We start from the raw sequence: 11,300 nt of genomic DNA on the forward strand, positions 1-11,300 counted from the left end.
TCTCATTGGTGGTTGCCAGTACAGGAAATGCTACAGAAAAGTAAACCTACCACCCTGACTGGTCCTTCTGAGATGTAGTTTACATCTGACCAAATGTTAGATGACACATTTCTCACTTTCATTGGTGCATCATTATCAGCGTCACATTTTCTCACTGCAGAGAGCTGAAAGAAATCAGGGAAGCCACCAACTTCCAAACTTGTTCATTTCAGCAAATGTTTATCACAGCACATTTGCTGGTCCGTTTCATTTAATGGAACAATAATTAAATGCAATAGCGTCTTCATTCTTGACCTTTAAGCCATTAGCTGCATGAATTCTTGTTTTCCATTTTTATAGTTGATCAAGAAAGTAGGCAGCCTGATTAAGGATATTTCTGGCTTTATGAACACAGCACTTTTTTACTTTTAATATTACTGCTCCAAGATGATTTCTCGGCATGCAAACATGCACTATTATACACGAAGACTCAATACAGAAACTGAATATGAACTCTTACTTAGACAAGCTCCAAACTATACAATGTTTTCTTTTCTATCCTGTGCATGATGCATTCACCGTTCTGCATAAAGCAAGCCAGTCTGATCCTTTTCTGCCTTACTGACCCATCAGTAAACTAAGCTAATAGATAAGATCTGCTCAGGATGCTGGAAAGCAGAGCTTTGCCAATCCGATATTGACAGAAGCATCTGAGAGGCTTGTGTTTGGAGTGATTTCGATTTCTTCACTTTATAAAGCTAAAGATAAGGCTGTTAACCAACTCTGTAAAACCTCTACACCACAGAGCCACTACATATACTATAATGAATAGGCACAATATTGAGGAATAAAAAATGGGAAGCTTACAGTTTTCATTAAAAACTACAGCATTAATACAGATATTAGGAGGAGGCACAATAGATGGGGTTGAATGCACAGACCAGCTAGGGCCTTTTTGTGTGAAGTTCACATGTTTTCCCTGTACATGACTGGTTTCTCTCTACAGATACATTGGCTTGTTCCATTTCCTTGATTTCCTTGATCATTCCTGCACTGCAGCCTGTTTGTTCTTATTCTTATGCCTCACCCTCCTCCCCACTTTTCCCAGTTCTCACACCCCTCATTAGTACACAAGGATCTGTCTGACCTGGGGCCACTGCCAGTCCTCACCAAGGCCTTCAATCCATAAATCTCAGACCCGCTACTAGCGAAATCGATGTTAGATTAAGCGGTGAGTCTAAATTCATCATAAATGTGAATCTATGTCTCTTTGTGTTAGCCCTGTGACAGATTGGCATCCTGTCCAGAGTTGTACCCCACCTCTTGCCCATTGACAACTGGAATAGGCCCAAGCCCTACTACGACCCACTTTTTGTAGTGGGAGGTGGGGTAGTGGGACCCCACCTCCCACTACCCCCACTAGCTGTTAAAGCTGCATGCACGCCTGCCCAGTGACTCTGGGAGTGGAGGGGAGGCATCCTGTCCATAGTTGTACCCCACCTCTTGCCCATTGACGACTGGAATAGGCCCAAGCCCTACTACAACCCTGAATTGGATAAGTGGAAGAAAACCATGGAAACCAGCTACCCTCCCCTTACAGTCTTCATCAAAAACACTGAAAATAAGAAGAAACGCAAATAACCTGAAGAGATGGGTGAACATTTTTGGGGCGATGAATACAAGATCCAGGCGAAGATTTCGGTCACAATAATCATCATCCATTTGGGAGACATAGGCTCACATCTGTAGACCATAATGGAGGCCTGTGAAACAAAATTAGTCAAAAAAGAAGAAGTGCTTGTAAACATCATTATTACTGGAAGTTATTACTGGAAACAAATATCATTTCTAAGCCCAGAAGACATCTCAGCATCTGCTGTGAGATTATTTTCTCTATAGGACTCTTTAACTCTGTATGCAGGTTTACAATGGAGAAAACCTCGACAATTTCTACATCTGCTATCTACGTATACACTAACGCTGCCAAGTAAACGTTTGTACGGATGAATTTTCCCGTATCCATTGGCTTTGGACTGTTTTGAAGCACACAGAGCAAGTTTTGCTCCTGCAATAGAGTACACAGTAGAGTAAGCCATATATGGTGGAACAGATGGGTAAACAGAACAGGACACGACAGCAAAAAAGCTGTAAGGTATCATTTTAGCAAATGACAAGCAATTGGGCACCGCTTCGACCCCCAAAAAATGAGTTTTCGAGGGCTTTTTAATTCGTTCAGTTCTCAAGACCAGACACAGCTGCTTGCACAAAGAAGAGCGATAGAGATGCTAGCTTAACGCTAGCTTAGCCCAGTTACCCTGACCCTGCGCCATTTACTAGCCAGCTAACAGTTTGCGGACAGCCACTAACAGTTTCATTTGAGCTCGCAAGTGACTTTAAAGCCACAACTTTCGCTTCCCAAGGATACAACACGGGGAAACCAAGCTTGAGCTTGACTCGCAACTTACCCGATGCCAGCAAACCCACAGGGGAGGAGGAGGATGGTGATGGTGGCAGTTGTTCTTCTGGCTGTCATGCTAGCCTAATGCTAACGCTTGTTAGCTCCCTTCTAGGACGCCTCAGAGGAGAAAAAAAAAAGAAGGATATTCAGTTTCTTTTTATATATCTGCAAATGCCGTTGATGCAAAAAGAGAGGTCATTGGAAGCCAAAGCAAGGGTAAAGGAGGAGATGTCCTGTCGCTGACGAAAAACTTGGTTAGTTAGCTCAGGTTACTTCGATCAAAAAAAAAACCCAAAAACGATCCAAAGTGACCACCAAACCACTTTACAGGCGGATTGTGATTGGACGGTGAAAGCCACCAATCACCTGTGGAGAACTCGGGGAGGATGAGCTCACTAGTAACCCCGCCCACCCACGAATAACAACAACATAAGTAACAATAATAATAATAATAGGAAAAATGTTGTCATGCATTAATGCGAATTTATTACGGTAGTGTGCAAATAATAGGATTTAAATAGGCTTTTAAACACAGACGGAGTCAAAGGGCAAAACTTATTAGAGCCACTTACTGAACAGCAAATAATCAGATACATTTTTTTCATAACATAGCTGCAGTATTTGTTACATAACTGTCTCCTGGGCTGGTCACCTCCCTCCACCGCCCTCTGCCCCTCCACTAGTTTTGTCGCAGGGCAGGGCTGCTCCTGCTTCCTTCTTCCTTCCTTTTCTGATGCTCTGATATCTGCACTGCACATTTTTCATGATCAGACACCGTCCAAAGAGAATGCTGCATAGTATAGTGGAAGCATATGGAGTCATTTTCTGTGCTGCTTCAACACCACCACCACTGCTGCTGCTGCTGCCACCGCTTCCCACCTCCCACTACCCCCACTAGCTGTTAAAGCTGCATGCACGCCTGCCCAGTGACTCTGGGAGTGGAGGGGAGGCATCACTTTGATGAATATTGCTTTGCTCAACTCTCCCAGCAAGGTCATCAGCAGCCATCTGTAGGCAGTGGAAAAAAACCCTAATATCCATTTAGATCTGAACATCCCATTGTTTCTCTGCGTTTACACGATTCAGCCCAGTGCACTGGTTAAGTGGTTGGCACATACACTAGCTGCACATTTAAAGTTGTGCAGCATATCTGTCTCTATATCTGTTTAACAAATGCACAGGTCTGCTGGAGTACAAAAAAAAAATAATCCCAAGAGTCAGGATTTTGCACTGGTGTCAAAAATGTCATCTTCTATAGCTACAGTGACTCGAAGCACCTTCCATCTTTTCCTGCATAGTGACACTTTCTTTTCCTCTCATCTAGAGGGCAGTGGAGACCTGCGCAAAGACGTGTGCTTCTGCTGGAATTGCAATGCAGAATGCAGGATGCTCACCCCACAATCTCTCGCCTCCTGAGCCCCGAGTTACACAGCTGAGCCAGCCATCAGCATAAATGGGAACCCCCCCCCCAAACACATATGCATGCCCCAACAAAATATTCAGCTATACGTAATTAGCCTTTGTGGAATTTCAAAATGTGAGGGCATAACTTTGCATATATCCCACGGACAGCAAGCTTGTATATAAGAAGCAGCTTATGATGGAGGGGAGATGCTCTTTGAATATGTGTGCGTGCCGTGCATGCAGTGAAGGATTGAAGACAGGCAGTCCAAGGTTGCGTGTTTGAGATCAAAGGCGAGTAAGTTAGACATCAGCGTCAACATCCACCTCACCCCCAGCCCCCCCACCCCAACCCACCAACCCACACAGACAAGTTGGTCCCATCTGTTGACAACAGTTCAGGGGGAAGGATGTTGTTTCATTGTGCTTCACGACGGGGATCCTGATTGAAAAGTTGATCTCCTTCCACGGCTGCTATCAGTTCTCTTTATATTTCCAGTTGACAACTGTCATGATGGCACTTTTGTAGATGGTGTTGTCCTTCTGCAACACAACAAAACAAGTGTCACAACATGACTGTTATTCGGTATTTGCTTTACTTTCCTATTGATTGACTGGAGGTGTAGGTGAATGAATGTTTTACTTTTAATGTAGTCATACATTTCTGTTTGCTATTGCTGAATTTCCTAATGCCTTGGTATTGAATTTACCCCACTTTATTGTGTTAACTGTTGATAGGTCTCTGTACTGGTGTCCCCTAGACAAACTCCTGCATTTATTGTGCAGTCTGTGACAGACTGAAGGATTTGTTTGGGCAGGGGCTCACCCTGTTCCAGCGTCTCTGCTCCAGCGCTCTCTGAAAGCGGGCAAACTCCCTGTGGTCATGGATGCTGGTGAGTAGTTTCCATAGCAGCAACAAAGCCACACCCAGCACCACAACAGAGCCTGAAAGCACTGTGGTAATCAGGGTCACATTCGGCCCCGGTGGGCACTCTTGAAAGACAAGAAGAAGCCACAGCGCTTTAGCAGCCATAGACTGCGTGTTTGCGAATTTCAGATAAAATTAATGTGCTTGTACAATCTCACTGTGGCATCATTAACCAACTTACAAAGGGCAGACTGCAGAATACAAAGTCCTAAAGAATTCTACAGACGTGATTTGCATTTATGCCACCGTCAGCCAATAAGGCGCATTAAAGAGGTTTAATCTATATCTCTGTTGGTGCCCTGCCTTTCCCTTATTGCTATAATAAAATGTGTTTTTGCATAAAACAATTCCCTGGAGCTGCTACAACTGACAGAATTTCTTCATCTAATGTTGATATACTGGTGTAGTCATAAAAAAATAGAGCATTTGGCTCTGCTTACCTCGTTTGCAAGCTACGTAGAAAGACTTTTCTCTTCCTAGGGTCCTCACCCAAAAATGCACTATACAACCTTCTGAGTCCACTTCCATTCACCTGCAAAGGCCTGGAGAGAAAGCCACTGTTGCTAAGACACCAGTCTGACCTACCAAGGCGAGGTTCAGGTGGGCACACTTCATCTTGCACTCATTTGGACTCAAGCCCACTGAGAAGGCCCTGCATGACACACATTCTCTGTGAAAAGAACCATAATCAAAAGTGAAAATGTGCTTAGTTATAAAGGCAATTAAAGCACCCCCAATGTGCTCTCAATGTAGGGGGTAACTCTTCAGAGAACTCTGTTAGTTATGCAGTTCAAGCAATCATTTATTTAGTCACTTTTAATATAAGCAATCCATTACAGTTAAGTTAGTGTTACCCATTCCTTTTATTGCCACAGAACCAAGCATAACAGATTAATAATGCATTTCTTTCTGTTTGTCCGCTGCTTTTTTTGTATGTAGTTGTTTATTAGTATATTAGTCAGTGTGCATGTGGATCTTAGCCAGTGAGGTGAAGGAATTTGCAACATTTTACATTTGTGGGTGAAAGGGAAAAGAACAACAAGGGAAAAGGAAACTGTGCCTGGGTGATAATAAGTGTCTGTCAGCTGTGAGGAGCTCTACTTCAAATTTGATTAAGGATGCCTGCAAACTAACTAAGCACAGCAGCTCCACAGCACTGGTGGCACATTGAGGAGGAGAATGATGGCGGTGGTGGAGCTCAGGAACAGAAGAGGTAGCTTTTAGTTTGGCCAGAGCAGTCACTCAGAGGAAAATTAACAAGCTTCTTACTTTTTATGGCGTAGTAGTAGGCTGCATACAAACCGACATGCACTTCATTTCTTGTATTGCAAAGGCAGCAACCTTGGAAAGTAGCAAGTGACTAACGTTACTCGACATATTCATGATTATGAAAATGTCAGCTTTTAAAAAAGAGTGTGGCAGAATCTTTCATTTTCATGTTTTCTTAATTGTGCCCTGAACTTTAAAGGTCGTAGTAGTGGTGCAAGTTACAGATGCTGGGACAAGAAGGGCAAAGCTCACAGGTTGGGCCCTGGAAGCGCTTGTCATGGCAAATGCAGGTGCCGCAGTGGCTGCTTCCACAAATCTGTCCATCCTGAGACAGACACTCGTAAGCTCGGCCCCTGAATGCTGGGAAACACAAACACTCCCCCCACACACACCTGCCGCGCCCTGGGACAGTAGAACAAACAATTTTAAAAGAGACATACTGGCCTCCTGTTATTTTTTTGTAGATGTGTTCCTGCTACTATACCTCCACATTGTAGTCCTCGATACTGATCACAGCTGAAATCACTGCACTCACACAGCTCCCCATAGTACACATGGCTGGGCTTTTTGCTGCTCCTTTGACAAACACACCTCCCGCAAACGCACTTTCTGTGCCCACTGCACACTTCAGATGCATTATCACGGCGACAAAGGTGTGAGTCAACTGCTGTGCCCGACTCCTCTTGCTCACATTCAGAAAATGTCCCGGCTCTCCCTGCTTTACACCTGCAACACAGGAACACACACCAGCCTGTTTCCCCCCTTAATAACCTGGAATTAAACTTGTTAGCCAAATTGATGCCGTCAAGCCACTTCACCTACCTGCATGCGCCACACTCCAAAGTCTTGTTGCCATGGCTACAAGAAGGACTGTGTGGGACCCTGTCCTTTTGACATGAACACTCACATATGGGGCTCAGCAGGACCTCAACCTCTTCACTATAGCCTTGGGGCTTAATAATAAAGCGGCATGGTCTTTGTGAAGCAGCCACACACAGAGGTGCTGTGATGCTTACATTAAAGCTCACCTAGAGGGGGGTGAGAATTCCTTGAGCACCATTATAATCCTCCACTAATGAGGTAATCATAATCAGCATTACCATCGCTTCAACCGAGGATGGCCGCATGCTAACAGAATCACTCACACAATTTACCACACACAGAGCCGCGGCTACATGCAGCTACGCACCTCGTCACCTACAGAGATGTTGGAGCATCTCCTCCCCTGTTCTCCATGCCTCGGCCTGTGGTCCTTACAGTGGGAGTATAGGAGATGTGCTAGCCCGGTGGAAACTTGCTGTGCTCCATAACAACCTCAGAGGTCAGTGCCTATAGCCAGTAAAGCAGTTAACCTCTCAAAGATGAGGTGGTGTCAGCAGGCTATACACATGAGGCTAATGACCTCTGTAGGAAGGGAGTTTGTGGTTCACTTACACTATATGTTTCAGCAATTATCTGCAGGATGTTGTGGGAGTTGTTGGACAGCATTCTGAGCTCACATTTTGGGAAGATGCTTCTTCCCAAAGAAGAAGGGATGCTTCTTCCTAAAGAAGCATCTTCTTCCCAACGGCATCTTTAATGTCAAATTAATGCTTATGCGTTTATTCAAAGTCTTCTAGCTGGACTAGCAAAAAACGAACCAAATGTTTCAGAGAGATTATAAGAATTGATAAGTAAAGATGGTGGCGTGCAACCTTTGCCCTTCCACGAGCTAAACTAACATACAAGCCTGTCGTGTTGTTGCACTGATGCATGCCAGAGGTTCACGATAGTTATAACAGTGTGGCCGGAAGCAGACTCATTACAAACACAGAAGCAGGCAAGTATGCATTTTTCATGACTTCATGACTCTGACAGAAAGATCCAGAGAATACAAACATGTCAAATCTCTGGACTGAACTACAGCTAATTCAAATGTGTATCACATAAACTGTGTGTGGAGGGATGGCTTTAGTCATTCATTAATATATAGAAAAAGTCAATTCTTTGACTGGTTTTGAATGAACCAGCTATGCAATTAAATTAAAGATGTGGAACCTTTCATTTAGACAGGAGGTGTGCCTGGAGCTATAACAAGGATGGCTGCCAAGCAGATGACTTACTTAAGGACTGTGGAACGTATTGTCAGAGCACAGGGGCTTGAATAGTTATGGTGAAAATAACCCCCTCTGATGGATCAAGGTAAAGATTAACTTTAATTCTGGATTTACCAACATATAGCATAAAGATTCAGAACAACAGTGAACTGGCAATGTAGAACAGCTCATTCCTGTGTGTTATAGATGTCGACTGTGTTCTTAAAGTTAGGGTATTTTCCGTGAGCGGACAGAATCTGCAGGCAAATCATCAGTAAAGTTTTTCATAGCTTTTTGCTTTTAAGTGGAAATAGGTGGTATTGGTCCTTGATTAGGCACCAGCACTCCATGTGCAGAAAATAGAGAACTGATAGTGAAACCCTTGCAATGAGTCTCATCTATCTTCATTATAATGCACTTGAGTAGTTTAGTTTACTTTAGCAACTGAGAGTTGCAGTTAATATTTACTGGAGCACCAAATGCACAGTGGAAAACAGTTCTACAATAATGCACATTGGGTTTTTTTTTTGTTGTTTTTTTTTTAGGTCTTTAATGTAAAAGGTAACCAGTGAAAATGCAATGTGGTGAAGGTTTTTGGCAAAAGTGCAATGCAAGTGGTTAAAAAATGATAGATTTTCCAGAAACTGCTACATAATTTTACTCAGTTGGCATCGAAGGAAACACGGAAGCTTAAAACGTAAACATTTTTACAGCAAATAGTAGAAATAAATAGTAAAATAGTACAATAGTTGGTTTTCCCGTTTAATACAGCTATACAAATCAAACTAAACTGAGTAAGATTTAAAGTTATGCATGGTAAAAGAGTATGTTATCTAACGTCTAGGCATTCAAAACATTCAAGACAGTTATCAGTCTTTCCAGGAGTGGGCATCCTAGCAAGTTCACCCCGTGGTCAGACATTTCAATGCTCAGAGAAACTGCTAAAAAAAACCCTCAAGAGCTACATTTTAGACTCTACAGGCCTAAAAACCTCCAAAAATGGCTTGTTTGGAGGGGGTTTCCTCTTCTCTTTGGAAAACAACATGGCAGCTTGGCTTAAGTTTCCATGTTGCTTCTGAACAAAACACAAAACTTCTGGAAAAATGTCCTTTGGATAGATGAAAAGAAGTGGAAATATCTGGCCATAATGCACACTGTCATGTTTGGAGATAATCAAACACGAAACATCAGCACAAACACCTCATATCAACTATCAGAAGGGTGGTGGAGGGATGATCATTTGAGCTTGTTTTACAGCCACAGGACCAGGGCACCTGGCAATCATTAAATCAACCATTAACTCCTTGGTATACCAAAGTATCCTGGAGTCAATTATGAGGCCATCTGTCTGACAGCTAAAGCTGGACTGAAACTGGGATCATGGCAGCAGGTCATGGGTCATTGGGGTCATTGCAGCAGAACAATGACCCCAAGCACAGCAGAGCAGCAAATTTACAACAGAATGATTGAAAAAGAAAATAATCAAGGTGTTTTAATGGTCCGGTTAAAGTCCAAACCTCAACCACATTGTTATGCTGAAGTCAGACCTTAAGAGAGCTGTGCATAAAGAAATGCCAACAAACCTCAATGAAAAAGCTATGAAGAACACTGGGTTAATATTCCTCCAAAACAATGTGAAAGACTGATAAAGTCGTACAGAAAATCATTGCTTCAGGTTATTGTTGCTAAAGGTATTGTTCCTACAAGCTATAAAACCTATTGAGTCATTTAGTTTTCCATGTGACTGCAGAATATCCTTTGAAAACTGTCATGGAGTGTTATCCAAGCTAGCTAGCATTAGCTAATCAATGCAAATATGATAATTTCTGGGTCCAATAAAACAACATCTAGACAGAAGAAATGCCAGACTTGAGGCTTCTGAAATGTAGTCCATTAATCAATGGGTGATGTCATGGTGGATACTTCCATCTTTTATATGGGCTACAGTCTACAGTCTACAGTCAGCTTTAGATAAAAACTCAAACGGCAAAGCATCAAAATAAACACAAGCAAATAAATGATAAATTATTGCAGATAGGCCCTGCTATACCTTACACAAGGGTGTGACTTTTTCAGTGACAGCAAAGATGATCTGGACGTTCTTCTGTCTCAGTGTTTCAGCAATCTGAGCCACCGAAGGATGGTCCTGTCACAGTGGAGTCAGGGCAGATGCAAATTGCAATGCATAACAGTCAGGCCAGAATATATATGTGTAATAAGTAGTTAAGCATGCTCTACCTCTTCCTTCTATTGCTGTCCTCCCTCTTTCCCTCCCATCTAACAACTCTTTCTATTGCTCATTTCATTCACTCACCCTAACAGACTTTCCATTCCCTCCAAATAGATAAATAAGTACCATTCAAAGAGGAGTGACGCCCGCATCTTGCACATCCATTTTCAGCCTTGGGTGGCCATGCATCCAGACAGAAATAGATTAATAATGCATCCATATTCACTCCACCTGTCAAGTGTCTGGACTGGAATGAGGTCAAGACACTAACAGTCTCATGAACCTAACGAGACACCTATATGGATGTTTAACACACGTGTATAAAGAATTACACTCACAAGCACACATCCAGGCATGCATGCTCTTTGAGCACCTGCACAGCACACACCCACCCAGCCTTCTATACACAACCCGAGTGAGATTAAGAGACGAAAGCTTTGGTTTGAATTACTCCACAAACACTCCAGCTGTTTCCCATCAGGGTGTGCCTGTCAGCATCTTCTCTACCCAGGGAACTGTGCTGTTGATTCTGACCTTTAAATCACTGTCTTTGACTTTCTCTGCAGCTGCCTGGACCTCTATTTCACTGCAGACGGGAATCAATTTAGCACGCGTTGCAATATCTGGTCCATAGGATAAACACTGTATGCTCCTTGGGACCACAGTCACCCAAGCATGCATGAAAGTAAGTGAAAACACATATACCTCTGTGATGGCTCATTCTGGCAAGGTAAAGCTTCGGTTTTTACCTGTGAGTATAACCGTGGGATTTCACAAGGCAGAATTAATCCGTTTTCTCAACAAGTGAGATGAGTTTGAAAAGAAACTGACAGACAATCCCAGCAGACAACGAGCAGCATTATTACCCTATTAAACTGTGTTGCAGAGCGATAAAAGGATAGAAATCTGATATTTACACTCCTTTTAGTTCTTGCAAGGTCTTTATTAATTCATGAAAAA

The 11,300-nt window shown here is 42.9% G+C and overlaps 1 protein-coding gene across 1 annotated transcript in view; it reads right to left on the reverse strand.

Moving 5' to 3' along the window:
* LOC146380584 (enhancer of polycomb homolog 1-like) overlaps positions 1-3,883 on the reverse strand; it is a 37,217-nt gene extending 33,334 nt beyond the window's left edge. The window contains exons 1-2 of the mRNA XM_084939780.1: positions 2,445-3,883; positions 1,622-1,742 (exon numbers count right to left, since the gene is read on the reverse strand). The gene's annotated coding sequence lies outside the window, so the exon portion shown is untranslated. The remainder of the gene's footprint in view (positions 1-1,621; positions 1,743-2,444) is intronic.
* Positions 3,884-11,300: the final 7,417 nt, after the last annotated feature.

Source organism: Perissodus microlepis, chromosome 9 (genome assembly GCF_051167445.1).
Source record: "Perissodus microlepis isolate ML-2025 ecotype Zambia chromosome 9, ASM5116744v1, whole genome shotgun sequence".
NCBI classification, from domain to species: domain Eukaryota; kingdom Metazoa; phylum Chordata; class Actinopteri; order Cichliformes; family Cichlidae; genus Perissodus; species Perissodus microlepis.